The sequence below is a fragment of the Mobula hypostoma genome, chromosome X1 (assembly GCF_963921235.1).
Source record: "Mobula hypostoma chromosome X1, sMobHyp1.1, whole genome shotgun sequence".
Lineage (NCBI taxonomy): Eukaryota > Metazoa > Chordata > Chondrichthyes > Myliobatiformes > Myliobatidae > Mobula > Mobula hypostoma.
In genome coordinates, this window is record NC_086128.1 from 5,070,844 (window position 1) to 5,089,095 (window position 18,252).

General features: G+C 42.3%; 1 protein-coding gene across 2 annotated transcripts in view; it reads left to right on the forward strand.

Moving 5' to 3' along the window:
• tmem98 (transmembrane protein 98) overlaps positions 1-18,252 on the forward strand; it is a 64,852-nt gene that overhangs the window by 8,582 nt on the left and 38,018 nt on the right. The window contains exon 1 of one of the 2 annotated variants that reach the window (XM_063037223.1): positions 1,676-1,780. The exons of the other annotated variant lie outside the window; for it this stretch is intronic. The gene's annotated coding sequence lies outside the window, so the exon portion shown is untranslated. Of the gene's footprint in view, positions 1-1,675; positions 1,781-18,252 lie in introns of those variants that run through there. 2 annotated transcript variants of the gene reach the window in all.

The window sequence follows — 18,252 nt, forward strand, 5'->3', positions numbered from 1 at the left end:
TTATGCATTTAAACACTGGAAAATGAACTCCCTATTAGCTGAGGAAGATTGTTATCAGGTTGGCAGGTAGCATCCAATTGAGAATTGCAGGGATTAGTGCATGGGCCCCACCTATTCACAATCTATATCACTGTTTTGGCTGAAGGGAACCTGATTTAGAGGCTAATACATTAGAGGCTTTGAAGAGATGTTTGGATAGGCACATGGATGTGAGGAAGGTGGATGGATGTGGATATGGTGTAAGTAGGAGGGAGTAGTGTTTGGATGTTTTTGATTTGCTTTTTATCTGGTTCAGCACAAGGTTTTGGGCTGAATGGCCTGCTCCTGTGCCGTAGTGTTTTGTGTTCTATGTTCTATGTTCTTCCCAGCTTTGCCAATGGCAGCATATTAGATGGAATTGTGAGTATGGAGGAGGATGTAAAGAGACCTAAAGGTGACCTGGACAAGCTAAGTAAGTGAGCAACTATTTGGAATATACAATATGATGTGGAAATGTGAAGTTGTCCATTTGGTACATAAAACAAAAAGAACAGAGTATTTTTAAATGATGAGAGATTTGGTAGTGTTGATACTCAAGGGAAGTGGCTGTCTTTGTGCACAGGTCACTGAAAGCAAATATACAACCAGGAGAGCAAAAGTTCAAAGAAGCAAATATTATCAAAGTACATATACCTGGTCAACCAAAAATCAGCCAGGTGAACCCAAGTGTCACATAAATTTCACCCATATCCCACTGGACAGGGCCACTTCTTATGAATAAAACATATGAGTCGTGAATCCCTGCGCCAGTTGATGGCTTGCTGCATCATTTTTTGTTTTACTGATCTGAGTGACCTTGATTAAGATGTAAACTACAGTTTCTATGAGGATCTCCACCCTGCAGATGAACAGAGTGGTGTTCAGGCAACCTTCAATTTCCTTGTGAGAACATGAAACTTCTTTCCTCATTGCCTAATTCTGAGAGGAGACCGCCTCCCTTCAAGTCCGGCTTAGTTGTCTTGTCCCAATTGATCCACAGGATCATCTGGCGCATGATTCATCGATGAGGATTTGTATGAAACTTTGAGAGATTATGGGAGCTGCCTCTCATCCCCTCTGACCTTTACAAAGTAGCCAAGGGGTGAGTGGTTGCTGTGTTGTTGCCATGGGGATATGCATGACATGATTTGACAGATTAGACATGGAGAGGACATTTTCCTGACTAGGAGTCCACCAAAGAGTTTCATAATAATACGTAAACCCACCAGGACTGAAACAAGGAAAGCTTTCTGCATTCAATCTGTGGCAAGTCTGGGATTCTTCACTACAAAGGTTTGTGGAGGACCAAAAAATATTCTAACATGGTTTCAAACTGGATTTTGGCCAACACTTTGATATTTTGCAGGCTCCAATTAGGCCATGATACATGTGGACATGTCTTAGTAAGCTGAAGCAGGTACAATTCAACTTCTAGACCATTGTTTTTTGTACTCATCAATACTAGCATGTGAAATCTTCCCCTTCCTGCTTGCCATGTGATTGAGGGCTTTTGAAAAATGATTTGTCAAAAGACTCTGAGAGGGACTGAACTAAGTTAAGGCCGACCAATGATCAGCTTCTGCTGAGAGATGTCACCGTTTTGTGTAATCATAGTTAGTGATTGGGTCAAATGTCAAGCCAAGCCTGTTTCTGTTTACTTTTCAAATGATTGGAGCTTGTGTGGAAACAGTGGCTCAGGCAGAAGATTGGAGATAAAATTACAGTGTTTAGGAAGTCTGTCCAGGAAAGGTGACAGAGAGAGGTAAGTAAAAAATGTTATGAACAGTGCTCACATTTTTTCTTTGATGAATAATTTATGCTTCTTTGTTTTGATTCAATTAGCAACAGGTATCATTGGATGGAAAACCAAACTCTGTAAAGCAGTGGATTTATTGTGGGAGTGGCTATTTTTAGGATGATTGAATGATTATGTTGGGGCTCTGGGACAGAGCTTTCAGAGGAAAACAGAGCCAGAGATGGAAGTCCTGTAGCATCAGTGGGCAAGTTCTGATTATGCTGAGCAATGAGGGGTGTTTAGCAGAGAAGTGGCTTTACTTTTTCTCTGCGTCAGTTTGCTGCCCTGCCAGTGAGCAGCCTGCTGTCTGTTCCTTGAGAATGGGTTATAGCTGAGGAAAAACTCAAAAAGTTTCAACATTCTATCCCTGGGCATTATGGAATGAATTGATTTTACCTCCAATAATGACATTACAGCTTGTCTGCTCCGAGGAAGGAGTTAACAGTGCCTTTATCACTGCACAGTTCAAGTTCAAATTCAACCATACATGAATATCCCTGAATATAGCCAAAAGAAACAGCGTCAGTGAACGCTAGTTTGGTTTATGTGTAGAAATAGGGTGACTTTGTTGTCCCTCTTATGTGGGAACTTTAGGGTGCAGCCAGGTTGTTGGGTATCACAGAGCTGTATTGCCACTAGAGTTAGTGTGTATGGACAAGCAAAGACAAAGGATAAAACCAATTATTAGGAACTCTCTCCTGTGATCTCTTCTAACGCATTCACCCAGAAACTGATTTAAATCAATGAAGAAAGTTCAGAGGCAGTGCTTTGTGTTTTCTAACTTACTGTATGTTGAACCAAGGAATAGTCTAATGATGAATCTGTCAGGAAATTTAGAGGAGGCTTTACCCAAAAGTGGAGTAGTGGAGATGATTTAGTGCTAAATTACATTTTGCTAATAAACTGCAAAATAACAAGCCACAAGGGGCCACTACACAAGAGAGAATGGATACTTAACACAACGAGGGAACAAGGACATTGACGCCTCAGAGCAGCTGGTTGAGGCTGGCTGGTTCAATCAGTCAACAAGGGGTGTGGGCTGTGGGTGAGAGCTGGGTTTAAATAGGCTGCAGATAATGAGCTGGAAATGAGTGGTAGGTGACTCCTGTTGGCTGGGTGGAGACTGGAAGGTGCCTGTCTATGCAAGTCTGACAGCTTCAGGTACAATTGTTGCATCTGTTGGATTCAGTAAGGAACTTAAACACTCACAGAGATGAGGGGAAGAAGCAGATCTGACTATGCAGTGGTGTGTTAAGGAAATGGGTGCAGTCTCCTGGTTGATTCTTCTTCAATTTGGAGATGGGCTGGTCTCTGTTGCATGGCATCATAGGAAGATGGACTGGATCATTTGATGACACAAAGGGTGGGGGTGTTGTGGATAGTGTGGAGGGCTGTCAGAGGTTACAGCAGGACATCAATTAGATGCAAAACTGGGCTGAGAAGTAGTAGATAGAGTTCAACCCAGATAAGTGTGAGGTGGTTCATTTTGATAGGTCAAATATGATGAGAGAATATAGTATTAATGGTAAGACTCTTGGCAGTGTGGAGGATCAGAGGGATCTTGGGCTCTGAGTCTATAGGACACTCAAAGCTGCTGAGCAGGTTGACTCTGTGGTTAAGAAGGCATATGGGGCATTGGCCTTCATCAATCGTGGTATTGAATTTAGGAGCTGAGAGGTGATGTTGCAGCTATATAGGACCCTGGTCAGGCCCCACTTGGAGTACTGTGCTCAGTTCTGGTCACCTCACTACAGGAAGGATGTGGAAGCCATAGAAAGGGTGCAGAGGAGATTTACAAGGATGTTGCCTGGATTGGGGAGCATGCCTTATGAGAATAGGTTGAATGAACTCGGCCTTTTCTCCTTGGAGCGATGGAGGATGAGAGGTGACCTGATAGAGGTATATAAGATGATGAGAGGCATTGATCGTGTGGATAGTCAGAGGCTTTTTCCCAGGGCTGAAATGGCTAGCACAAGAGGGCACAGTTTTAAGGTGCTTGGAAGTAGGTACAGAGGAGATGTCAGGGGTAAGTTTTTTATGCAGAGAGTGGTGAGTGCGTGGAATGGGCTGCCAGCGACGGTGGTGGAGGCAGATACGATAGGGTCTTTTAAGAGACTCCTGGACAGGTATATGGAGCTCAGAAAAATGGAGGTCTATGGGTAAAGCCTAGGTAATTTCTCAAGTAAGGATATGTTTGGCACACGTTTGTGGGCCGAAGGGCCTGTATTGTGCTGTAGGTTGTCTATGTTTCTATTCACTCCTGATTTGTCTTACCTAGGCTAATCAGCACCCTAGGTCTAGTTAACAGCTTTTAAAATCCTGAAATGTTCAATGGCTTGGGGGAGCAGTTCAGATTTCTATTTGTGTGGAAATGTGATTGCTGATCTCAATGCTGATTTGTTCACCACCATTTTCTGAATATCCCTCACTTGCGACAGTAGCTTCCCCAAACCTGCTCCAACAAACATCTTTATAGTTTTAAAGACTGTGATTAAATCTTTCTCCATCAGTCTAAACTTAAGAAAATAAAAATCATGTTCCTGGTAACATTCTGGTCAATCTGTGTTCATCTGTCTAAAATTAGGAACCAAATCCAAGCCTTTGGATGGGGTTTGGCCAATTAAAGGTTTAAATTCTAACTCCCTTGAGATAAAACAGGGCTTCTGCTTTTTAACTCATTTATATACTGACAACTGTTACAATGCAGAAGTGATAAGTTGGCTCTTAAAGTTTTTAAAGAAGTAAATCATTAGTCCCTTTCTACCACCTCTTTAGTCTTGATTAAGCAAATATCCATTTCCTTATACAAAACTAGATTTATGCCAGTTTCCATAATCATTGAGCAAGATTTTACTCAGGCCACTTTTAATTCCTTGGCCAATCAGCTTGATCCTGTGTCCTATGGATCTTGACCTCTCCACTAATGAAAACAGCTTCTCTTTATTCACTGTGATGATTTATGACTTTGAATACTTCCGTTGAGAGGCTTTTCAATATGCTATGCTCTGAGGAAGTGTAAGTTGTTCCTCAAGTCTGCTAGCCTGTAGGTCACCCTTGGACAAGGCGTAGTACCTGCTTAACCAACCCCCCTTGTGATCAGGGTCATGTGAAGCCATGGGGGCAGGTGATGGATGGTCATGTGAGCAGCTGATGCACATCACAAGTCCTGGTTATGTGACCACCAACACCAGGCAGACAATCACTGAAGAGTATTGATAATGGCTGGGGTCATCTGTCTTGTAAAGCCACTGCCCAGAAGGCGGCAATGGCAAACCACGCCCATAGAAACATTTGCCAAGAACTATCATGGACATGATTTGACCATGATCGTCCACATCATACAAAGTGGCACATAATTATGATGATGCTCAAAAGAGAGCATGCCAGTCTGTCCACATAACTAAATCCTCCTCTCTGGGAACTTTCTATAAATCTGCTCTATTCTTTCTATGATCTGCACATCCAAAAGTCTGTTGTGCATAATTGGACATATTAATCTAGAAATTCAATTGTACAACAGTGCTTGGAGCTTGAAGATTGCTTTTTAACTGGAGTAAAACACAATGAACCATTTTCCAGATCATTTTTGTTACACTGGAAATTTGATCAGGTGCTCTCAAGAGGATGAGCATCTTGATGACCTAACAGAACTTCCTCTTGAATAATGCAAGTGTTGACATCATTTTCTTTGGAATGCATTGTTTACAACATATTGAGTGAAATTAGAACAGGTTATCCTGCGAGTTACTACTGATGGGTTAACTTGTCCTTCACAGTGCAGAGCTTGGTTGACATGCTGATGACATTGATTCAGTACCCTTCCTCCTCAAACAACAATGACTTCCTCAAATCCTCTGATTTTGCTTCCATCACCTTGAGGCCCGGACCTTGAAAGCCCCTTTTCTGATCACCCAGGGTACAAATCCTGAACTTCTAATCCCCAGTGATCTAGGACCTATAATCCCACATGAGCCAGAATCTCGGTACCTACTGTCTCAACCCTCTGAGTCACACCAAGTCATCATTTAAGGCTACCCCCTTGTCCCCTCCACCTCCTCCCCTTAACCCGATATCTCAGTCACGTGCACAACTACATGTATGAAATTGTGGAAGTTATGGCAAGGCAAGGGTTAACATAATGTCCAGGTAAGGATAGGTTACAAATAGAGTGCGGATGGTCCAGGTCAAAAAGTCTTTGAAGAGCATAGCTCCCTTTGCATAGCAGTTTGCTTTCTGGAGACGAGGTAAGAATATAATGAATAGATGCGAACAACACACACACACCAATTAAGGGACAATTGCTTTACTAACTTAAAAGTATTATCGATTGTTAGCTTGCAGTATCTATTGACTTTTAACACCTGTATTATGAATGATGATTGATCTTGCAAATAAGAAATTCAATTATATACAGTTTACCAAATGGTCAATATCCATAACTGATAAGCCAATTCTGTATAAAAATAACTTTTCTGTTCAGACGTCAGAATAGTTTGGTGACAGGAGCCATGCTGTTCTCCTTGTGCACAAGTAAAATAAAGCATGATTGAGGAACAAGGTATGAGTTTTCAGAGTCCAGTTAATAGGTGACAACAAAATACATGTAAACCTTACTTGCAATATAATGGGAAAAACATGCTTGAAGTAGTGTCATAGGTGCATGGCATCAGATATACAACATTTTAAAGAAAAATATAATTTATATACTATTTTTACAAGAAAAAACACAATTAGAATATAAAAAGTTCCTGGTAAAGCAAAGTGGTCAAATTACTCATAGTGTTGCTGAGTGGTACACTGAGAGGGTTATAAAGGTTGTGCAGGATGGCTCAAGAACTGAATGGTTAAAGGGAATTAGTTTTTGAACCTGATATTGTTGGACTTCAGGTTTCTGCACCTGCTGCCCAATGGTAGATGTGAGAAGCATAGCCCAGACGATGAGGATCTTTGATTATAGATGTTGCATTCTTAATGGCAGCATCTCATATAGGTACTATAGATTGTGGGGAGGGATATGTCTCTGATGTATTGGGCTGCGTTCACTGCTTTCTGCAGCTTCTTGTATTCCTGTGCATTCCAATTGCTGTACCACACCAGGAGCAACCAGTCAAGATATTTTCGAATGTACATTTGTAGAGGTTTGTTAGGACCAGAGTAGCAGGCCAGAAAGTGGAGGGATGGAGAGAAGGTAGATGTCAGGGCCAGTAAAAGCAGATGGGAGCAAAGTAATAGATGTGATGGGATGGATAGTTTGAAGTGTGTGCACTTTAATGCTAGGAGTATTAGAGTTAAAAGTGATGAAGAGGTGGTGAGTTGCACTACTGATCATAGACAATATGACAGCTGCACTCAGAAGGGACATAATGTAGGGCTCATCGAGAGTCTAAAATGGGTAGAACTCAAAAATAGGAAGGGTGCAATTACTCTTATGGGATTGTACTATAGACCCCCAACAGCCACTGGGACATGTACTGTGACCTTCTAAGTGCAAGAAGTTTAGTGGGGCAGGATTTGTGAGATTTATCCTTGATGGTTTCTTAATCAATATCTAGATACTCCAACAAGGGAAGGGGCTGTACTGGATCTGGTGTTGGGTATGAGGCTGGCCAGGTGACTGACTTTCAGTGGGTGAGCAATTAGGGAACAGTGACCACAACTCTAAGTTTTAAGATAGCTCTAGATAAGGATAAGTATTAACCTTGTGGGAGAGTACTAAACTGGAGTAGGGCAAATTGGGCAGGAACTAGGGAGACTTAATTGGGAACAGCTGTTTTTGGGCAAATCCACAAAGTGTAGGTTCCAGTCAGAAGGAAGGACAAGGAAGGCAATGTAAGAGAACCTTGGATGTTGAGGGACGTATTGAATTTAGTCAAGAAGAAAAAGGAAAAGTATGTAAATCGTAGTAAGCCAGAATCAAACAGAGCCCTGGAGGATTATCAAGAAGCCAGCAAAGAGCTCAAAGAAGGCATTAGGAAAGCCAGGGAAGTTCAAAATAAAATTCATTATCAGAGTACATACATGTCACCACATACAATCCTCTTTTTCTGCGGGCATACTTAGCAAATCTATGGAATAGTAACTGTAAACTGGAACTGTTAACTGTAAACAAGCTGTGCAAATCCAGATATAAATAAATAGCAATAAATAATGAGCATGAAATAATAAGATAACAGAATCCTTAAATGAGTCCTTAAAGAAGTGTAGCTATCCCCTTTTGTTCAAGAGCCTGATGGTTGAGGGGTAGTAACTGTTCTTGAACCTGATGGTGTGAGTCCTGAGGCTCCTGTACCTTCTCCCTGATGGCAGCAGTGAGAAAAGAGCATGGCCTGGGTGGTGAGGATCTTTGATGATGGATGCTGCTTTCCTGCGACAGCATTTCATGTAGATGTGCTCAATGGTTGGGAGGGTTTTACCCGTGATTTACTGAGCTAAATCCACTACCTTTTGTAGGATTTTCCACTCAAAGATATTGGCATTCCCATACCAGGCTGTAATGCAACCAGTCAGCGCACTTTCCACCACACATCGATAGGGTTTTCAATGATGTGCCAAACCTCTGCAGACTCCTGAGGAAGTAGAGGCACTGTCATTTTTTTTTTGCAATTATATTTATATGATGGGCCCAGGACAGTTCCTCTGAGATGGTGACACTCAGGAATTTAAAGTATCTGACCCTCTCCACCTCTGATTCTCTGATGATGACTCGCTCATGGACCTCTGGTTTCCCTCTCCTGAAGTCAACAATCAATTCCTTAGTCTTATTGACATTGGATGAGAGGTTGTTGTCATTACACCACTCAGCCAAGTTTTCAGTTTTCCTCCTGTATGCTAATTCATCACCCACTTTGATATAGCCAACAATAGTGGTATTGTCAGAAAATCTGTATATGGTGTTGGAGCTATGCTCAGCCACACAGTCATAGGTGTAAAGCAAGTAGAGCAGGGAGATAAGTACACATGCTTGTGGTATTCCTGTGCCGATGGAGATTGTGGAGGATATCTTTTTGCCAATCCAAATTGACTGGGGTCTATAAGTGATGAAATTCAGGTCCAATTGCACAAAGGGGTGTTGAGGCCCAGGTCTTGGAGTTTACTGATTAGTTTTGAGGGTATGATGGTGTTAAATGCTAAGCTGTGATCAATAAAGAGCATCCTGATGTATGCATCTTTGCTGTCCAGATGTTCCAGGGTTGTGTGAAGAGCCAACGAGATAGCATCTGCTGTAGACCTGTTGCTTTGGTAGGTGCATTGGAGCGGATCCAAGTCACCATTCAGACAGGAGCTGATATGCTTCAACACCAGCCTCTCAAAACACCTCATCACTGTGGATGTAAATGCCACTGGATGGTAGTCATTTAGACAGGTTACCACGCTCTTCTTGTGCATCGGTATGATTGAAGCCTGCTTGAAGCAGGTGGAGCGAGAGGTTGAAGATGTCCATGAATACCCCAGCCAGGTTGTCAGCACAGGTCTTCAATACTCTGTCTGGACTGGATGCTTTCTTTGGATTCGCTCTCTTGAAGGCAGCCCACACATCATCTTCAGATACTGAGACCAAAGGATCATCGGGAGACATGGGGGTGTATGACGGTTCCTCCCCATCCTGGAGATCAAAGTGAACGTAGAAGGCATTGAGCTCATCTGGAAGCGAAGCTCTGCTGTCCCCTATGTTGCAAGATTTAGCTTTGTAGAAAGTTATGGCATTCAAATCCAGCCATAGCTGTTAAGCATCCGTCGCTGATTCCAGTCTTGTCTGGAATCACCACTTTGCTTGAGAAATGGCTTTCCGGAGATCATACCTGCACCTCTTGTAGCATTCTTGATCTGTTTTAATAAAGTCTGTAATGAGCCTGGTGAAGTCATTCAGGTCCTCAAATGAGTTCTTAAACACCACCCAGTCCACTGACTCAAGGCAATCCTGTAACTGTTCCTCAGCCATAAAATAATCCTTGGCAAGTAGGTTTAAAGAGAATCCCAAGTCATTCTATACATATATCAAGAGCAAGAGGATAATTAGGGAGAGGTTGGGTCCAGTTAAGGGTGAGGGGTGATGGGGGCAAAACGTTTGCTTGGATACAGAAAATGTGGGCAAGGTCCTTAATGACTACTTTACATCAGCATTTACCAAGGAGAGGGATGTGGAGGATAGGGAGATTAGTGCTGAAAGTACGAATATGCTAGAGCATTTTGAAGTGTAAAGGAAGAGGTAGTGTTGCGTCCCAAGCATTCAGGTGGATATGTCCCAAGACCCTGATAGGATATATCCGAGCTTATTGAGAGAGGGAAGTGAAGAGATTGCTGGGACCTTTGTCTTGTGCCCTCCCTATCCACAGGCAAAGTCCTGGAGAATTGGTGAGTGGCTAATGTTGTTCTATTGTTCAAGAAGGGAATCTATAGACTGGTGAGTTTCATGTCAGTGGTCAGGAAGTTACTGGAGAGAATTCTTAAGGATATGACTTTTGAGCATTTGAAAACCCATGGCCTAATTAGGGAGAGGCAGCACAACATTGTGCGTGGCAAGATATGCCTTACCAACTTCATTGAGTTTTTTGACAAGCTGTCAAGAGAGATTGATGAGGGTAGGGCAGTGGATGTTATCTACATGGATTTTAGTAAGGCATTTGACAAAGTCCCTCATGGGAGGCTAATCTAGAAAATTAAGATGCATGGGATCTGTGGCAAATTGGCTGTTTGGATTCAGAATTGACTTGCCCATAGATGACAGAGGGTAGTAGTTGAGGGAACTTATTCTAGCTGGAGGTCTCTGATTAGTGGTGTTCTGTAGAGATGTATACTGCGACATCTGTTTGTGATGTACATACAGTAAATGACTTAGATGAAAATGTAGATGGGTGGGTTAAGTAAGTTTACAGATGATCCAAAGACTGGTAAAGAATACAGCATGATATAGACCAGTTGCAGATACGGGCAGAGAAATAGCAGATGAAGTTTAACCCAGACAAATGTCTAAAAAAAAAGTTCCTCCTTACCTCTGTTCTAAAAGGCTGCCCCTCAATTTTGAGGCTGTGCCCTCTAGATCCATAGGAAACATCCTCTCCACACCCACCCTATCTAGTCCTTCCGACATTTGGTAGGTTTCAATGCGATCCCCACACACTCTTCTAAATTCCAACAAGTACAGGCCCAAAGCTGCCAAACACTCCTCATATGTTAACCCCTTAATTCCTGGGATCATCCTCGTGAACCTCCTCAGGTCTCTTTCCTTTCTGAACACACCCTTTCTGAGATATAGGGCCTAAAACTGATGATAATACTCCAAGTGCAGCCTGACTAGCATCTTATAAAGACTCAGCATTATCTCCTTGATTTTATATTCTATTCCCCTTGAAATAAATGCCAACATTGCATTTGCCTTCTTCACCATAGACTCAACCTGTAATTTAACTTACTGGGAGTCTTGCACCAGTGTCAGCTGGGAAACACAATTTCCCAACACTACTCCATCTTTCAAGATTATATTTCAACAATGACCCTTCAAAATGTGCCTGACCTGCTAAGTAGCCCCAGGATTTTCTGTTTTCATTTCAGATTTCCAAGCCCACTGTTTCTTTAACCTATTACTTATATTTCTGAACTATCTTTTGTAATGAAGCCTGGGCTGCTGGAATACTGAAGCCATGGAGAGGAATTTTCAGTGAGGGCTCATGGCTGGGTAGGGCAATAAAATCTGTGAGAAGGACATGTTGCTATGGTGAGGCCTTGCTCTTCTCATGGCTAACAAAACTCAACTAAATAAAAATTAGAACAAAGCATTCACTGAGAATTCCAAACAGTATTCAGTAATCCAAACATTGTTAATCTTTTGTTAGCTTGGCCAAGAAACTTTTAGAATAATTCTAGCAGGAATCCTCCTCCATGTAAGTGCAAGGGAACAGGACTTTACAATGTAATGCTAATTCTCGGTTATTCTTGGACTAAAGAGGAGTTTACCTCAACCGCCCGGCATTTGTTTTCTGTTCTGTTCCCTCAGTGAAAGGGACTGTTGTACAGAGAATCCAGTAACATTGAATAGAAACTGGGCGTTAATTTCTACAGTCGCTGACTTGGTTTTTCTTTAATTTCTAAAGATTTTGCTTAAAAGCCAATAGTTTAACTCCTGGAAGACAAGAGTACTTTAGAATTTGCAATGCTGCAAGTATATTTTGAGGATTTAGTCTTGGTGAATATCAATGCAGAGCAAAGGGAACTCACTTGTTATTGGAAAACCATAAGACATAGGAGCAGAAGTGGACCATTCAGCCCATCTAGTCTGCTCCGCCATTTCATCTTGGCTGATCCATTTCCCGCTCAACCCTATTCTCCTGCCTTCTCCCCATAACCTTTTACACCCTGACTAATCACCAACTTGTCAACCCTCACCTTAAAGACACTCAAACACGAGGAAATCTGCAGATGCTGGAATTTCAAGCAACACACACACACAAAAATGCTGGTGAACGCAGCAGGCCAGGCAGCATCTATAGGAAGAGGTACAGTTGACGTTTCGGGCCGAGACCCTTTGTCAGGACTTAAAGACACTCAATGACTTGGCCTTCATGGCTACCTGTGGCAACGAACTGCACAGATTCACCTCCCTCTGGCTAAAAAAGTTCCTCCTCATCTCCATTCTAAATGGACACCCCTCTATTCAGATGTTGTGCAGTCTGGTCCTAGATTCCCCCACCAGAGGGAACATCCTCTTCACATCCACTCTATCTGGGCCTTTCAACATTCAATAGATTTCAGTGAGATGCTCCACATTCTTCTAAATTCTAGCGAATATAGGCGCAGAACCATCAATTGCTCCTCATAAGATAAGCTGTTCATTCCTGGAATCACTCTCTTGAACCTCCTCTAAGAAGCCAAAAACTGCTATCAATACTCCAATGAGGCCTCGCCAATGCCTTATAAAGCCTCAGGATTGCTTTTATATTCTAGTCCTCTTGTAATGAATGCAAATATTGCATCTGGGTAACAGGTATTCAAAATCTGGTATGATCACTAACTCACTATGATCACTAACTCACTATGATCACTAACTCTATAGTCTGAATATGTCTTTTCCTGATCTGTTTGATTCTTTCAATATACAGTCTGGTGCTATAGCTTAGCTTAATTGGATCCATTGATTGCTGCCACATACAGGTTGCCCAGAATAAGCATGAAATCAACTAAAACCCTTGGGTATCTTTCAAATTGATCCTTAGCTATTTGTGGAGCATGTGGTGCTCACATTTTCTTCCACAATTCATAATCTTATGAATATGGAAATCAGAAGCAAAAATGAAAATGCTTGTAATACCCAGGTAATCAGGCAGTATCTATAGAGAAAAAATTGAAGTAAATAATCTGGAAATTGAAGTGTCTAATGGACACACAAGGAGATGATGGCCTTAGGGTATTAATGACTGTACAGAAGGGAGTTGGGTAAGCGGGGGCACTGGAGCTCTGTAATACTTGGGAGTTGATGGTGTGGTGAGAGATGCTGGTGGAAGAGGGATGGACCTGGCTCTCTAGTGAAGGAGGAAGTTTGGAAGTTCTGGGTTTGCACATTGGGGAACTGCAGAGTTGGTGGTGATACACTGAATTTCGGGGAGGGATGTTATCAGGTTTGGTGGTAGAATTTAGTACTGTCTACTGTGTAGGGGTGGGTGGTGGAAATAAGAATGCAGGGCATGTAATTGACTTACTTGTCAGGTGTCCCACTCCAACCAATTCAATGGAAGATTAACTTGTCCCAAGAGTCAAGCAAAATCAGAGTGGATGAGAACGACAGGACCTGTTCCCCGAAGAATCTTTTGGAATAAAGCAACGTCTTTCATGCTTTTTGTCTCTTGATATCGATATTCACACAAACGGATTCAATGAATTCCACTTAACAATGAAAGTAGGATAGGAGACGAGGAAGGCTAATGGCAGGGTCAATTGTAAGTAGATGTTAGTACTTAGTGAAAGAAGACAGTGACTGGGCAAATAAATAGGATGGGACAGATTTGACTAAAATGAAATTATACTTATGCAGCACATTCTACATTATTGCTGTTTCTCATCATAGAGGGATATCTGACAGACAAAGCAGCCTGCTGATGCTCAGGGGTGGTTCGTTAGGCAGCATCTATAGAAATGTAGTTCTTGTCTCTACATATTTCCAATACACCTGCAGTTTTTACTGAATCCAGATCAAAGGCCACACAGTGAACCAACTGGTAGAACTGCTGCCTCACATTGCAGCTCCTGTGACCAAGGTTCTATCGACCTGCGACACTGTCAGAGAGAAGTTTTCTCCCTGTGGAGCCAAGAGCACCGGCTTTCTCCCATTTCCCTAAGACATGGATGTGTTAGGTTAATTGGGTACTATAAATTGCATATAGTGTGGAGGAGAGTAGTAGGCTTTGGTGAGCAGCTGATGGAAATATGGACAGAATAAAGTGGAATTAATATAAATGACAGTCAGTACAGATTCGCTATCATTAGATTGCTGAGCCTATGGCGATGATCTTTGTATCATCAATGAGGATGGGAGAAGTTCCGGAGGATTGTAGGGTTGCGGATGTTGTTCCCTTATTCAAGAAAGGGAGTAGAGATAACCCAGGAAATTATAGACCGGTGAGTCTTACTTCAGTGGTTGGTAAGTTGATGGAGAAGATCCTAAGGGGCAGGATTTGTGAACATTTGGAGAGGCATAATATGATTAAGAATAGTCAGCATGGCTTTGTCAAAGGCAGGTTGTGCCTTACGAGCCTGATTGAAATTTTTGAGGATGTGACATTGATGAAGCTAGAGCCGTAGATGTAGTGTATATGGATTTCAGCAAGGCATTTGATAAGGTGCCCCATGCAAGGCTTATTGAGAAAGTAAGGAGGCATGGGATCCAAGGGGGACATTGTTTTGTGGATCCAGAACTGGCTTGCCCACAGAAGGCAATGAGTGGTTGTAGACAGGTCATATTCTGCATGGAGGTCAGTGACCAGTGGTGTGCCTCAGGGATCTGTTCTGGGACCCCTACTCTTTGTGATTTTTAGAAATGACCTGTATGAGGAAGTGGAGGGATAGGTTAGTAAATTTGCTGATGACACAAAGGTTGGGGGTGTTGTGGATAGTGTGGAGGGCTGTCAAAGGTTACAGCGGGACATTGATAGGATGCAAGACTGGGCTGAGAAGGGGCAGATGGAATTCAACCCAGATAAGTGTGAGGTAGTTCATTTTGGTAGGTCAAGTATGATGGCAGAATATAGTATTAATGGTAAGACTCTTGGCAGTGTGGAGGATCAGAGGGATCTTGGGATCCGAGTCCATAGGACACTCAAAGCTGCTACACTGGTTGACTCTGTGGTTCAGAAGGCATACGGCGCATTGGCCTTCATCAACCATGGGATTGAGGTTAAGAGCCGAGAGGTAATGTTACAGCTATATAGGAACCTGGTCAGACCCCACTTGGAGTACTGTGCTCAGTTCTGATTGCCTCACCACAGGAAGGATGTGGAAACTATAGAAAAGGTGCAGAGGAGATTTACAAGGATGTTGCCTGGATTGAGGAGCATGCTTCATGAGAATAGTTTGAGTGAACTCAGCTTTTTCTCCTTGGAGCGACGGAGGATGAGAGGTGATAGAGGTGTATAAGATGATGAAAGGCATTGATCGTGTGGATAGTCAGAGGCTTTTTTCCAGGGCTGGAATGGCTAGCACAAGAGGGGATAGATAGTTTTAAGATGCTTGGAAGTAGGTACAGAGGAGATGTCAGGGGTAAGTTTTTTCACGCAGAGAGTGGTGAGTGCGTGGAATGGGCTGCTGGCGGCAACGGTGGTGGAGGAGGAATGATAGGGTCTTTGAAGAGGCTCCTGGATAGGTACATGGAGCTTAGAAAAATAAAGGGTTATGGGTAACCCTTGGTAATTTCTAAGGTAGGGACATGTTTGGCACAGCTCCGTGGGCTGAAGGGCCTGTATTGTGCTGTAGGTTTCCTATGTACTATGTTCTATCATAAAATCTCCATTTTTAAAACAAAACACTACTCTCACCTCCCCCTTTTTATCTTTTTGATTTTTCAATTATTTTTAAGTTACCATGTCTTTACTTCTAAAGTGAATAATTGATAACTAGAGCAACACGTACAAAATGCTGGAGGAGCTCAACAGGTCAGGCAGCATCTATGGAAATGAATAAACAGTCGACGATTCAGGCTGAGCCCCTTCATCAGTACTAGAAAAGAAGAGGGCAGAAGCCAGGAATCCATAGCTGGATCTGATTTCTTTAGTAATGCCGAGATCATTTTTCCAGTCTCTCTATTTGAAGGGGTGTATACTCCATCAAAGAACAACCGGAACTCTCTGTGCAGTGAAGTGGTTCTGAAAGGGTGAACTCTTCATGTACCCATGACAGATATTCTGCCATGGAACATTTCCAAGACTGACTTGTAAAACTTGGCAGATGAGTAAGATATAATGCTGAGTCTTCCCTTTTCCAAATTTGGTGCAGGGAGGTTTGGGAAATGAAGAAAAACAAAGCAGTAAAATCTATGATAAAACAATGCTTGAGATTAAGAAAATGTTTTCCATTTAACCCTCCATTCAAATGCAGACAGAACAAACCGAATAAAGTGTTTAGCCAATTGATCACACATGGTATTAATAACATATGCTTAAAATTGACCTTTGTACAGTTACAATGGTTTCAGTTTAAACACAATAAATTATCTGAGTGTATTGTGAACCCTCACCCTTTGCTGTATCCTGTGAGATTGTCTGGGCCATAGATCAGTGTTCTCGAGTTTATAGCTGCACTTTGACAGTCTTGCACTCAAGAAACACAACTCAGAGCAGATGAAAAATAAACAAGCTGCCACTTTATTTGAGGAAATCCCGGTTAATATTTCAAAGCCACCTCCTGCTCAAATCATTCTGACTTGTCTTTTACATATAACGACAAAGAAGGGAGCCATTCAGACCATTAGGCCCATGCCAGCCCCTAGTATAGCAAATCATTACTCCCATTGCCATTTTCCTTACTTCTGTGTAGCCTTCCAATTTATTGTCACCACAGGTAGCATAGCGGTTAGTGCTATGCTATTACAGTTGTGCCGTTGGAGTTCAGAGTCCAATACCAGCATCGGCTGTAATGAGTCTCTGTACATCCTCCCTGTGGAATGCATGGGTTTTCCCCAGGTGCTCTGGTTTCCTCCCACAGTCCAAAGATGTACTGGGTAGGTTAATTGGTCATTGTAAGTTGTCTAGTGATTAGGCTAGGGCTAAATCAGGGGATTGCTGGGTGGTGTGGCTCGAAGGGCTGGAAGAGCTTATTCTGTGCTGTATCTCAATAAGTCAACCAATAAATAGGGTAGGTTAATTGGTCATTGTAAATTGTGCCAGGATGAGGTTAGGATTAAATTGAGGTTTGTTGGAGGTTTCTGGGTTGCGCGGCTCAAAGGGCCAAAAGGGCCTACTCTGTGCTGTATCGCTAAATAAATAAACAACTTCCATTTGATTTTATTTTTTACACTGACCTACATTCAGTGTTAGGTTACAGAGGCCTGTGAGATGTGAGAGGAAAGTAGAGAAACTGGGGAGCATCTTACATGGTCGTAGAGAGAATATACAGACAGCAACTGTCTGGATCAAGTCTGGATCTCTTGTACCATGAGGTTGCAGTGCTAACTACTGCACCACCCTATGGTTAGTTCCACTGGCTTGATGTACTCCAATAAACAATTATCCTCTTGCTTAGTAAGAGTAGACCCCTCTGCAATTGTAATGATGTTTTTCAGACATCGGGGGAATAGAGGCAAAGAAGTGGATATGCTTTCCTTGGGACTTTGGCAAATCCATTGGCACTATCCATTTTTCATTGGCCTGTGGTCATGGTAGGTTTTCCCAGGCCACTGTGATTATGATGGTTGCATAGTGTTCTGACAGTATGAGGAAATTGATATTGGAATTGGTTTGTTATTGTCACATGTGCCGAGATACAGTGAAAAGCTTGCCTTGCATACTGATCAAATCATTACACAGTGCATTGAGGGAGAAACAGGTAAAGTATAGCAGAATGCAGAATAAAGTGCAACAGCTACAAAGAAAGTGGAGTGCTGGCAAGCAATAAGATGCAAGATCACAATGAGATAGGTTGTGAGGTCAAGTGTCCAATTTATTGTATTAGGGAACTATTCGATAGCCGCCTAATAGTGGGGTAGAAGTTGTGTTTGAGTCTGGTGGAAATTAATAGGTTCTTGGTTAGTTAGGGCATCAAAGGTTACAGGAAGAGGGCAGGAGAATGAGGTTGAGAGGGATAATAAACTAAAATCTTTAGACAGGCCTAGAGCCAACCAATGCTCCTCATATGACAAGCCTTTCTGTCCTGCAATCATTTTCGAGACCTCCTTTGAACCCTTTCCAGTTTCAGCACATTTTTTTCCTTAGATAAGGAGTCCAAAACTGCTCACAATACTT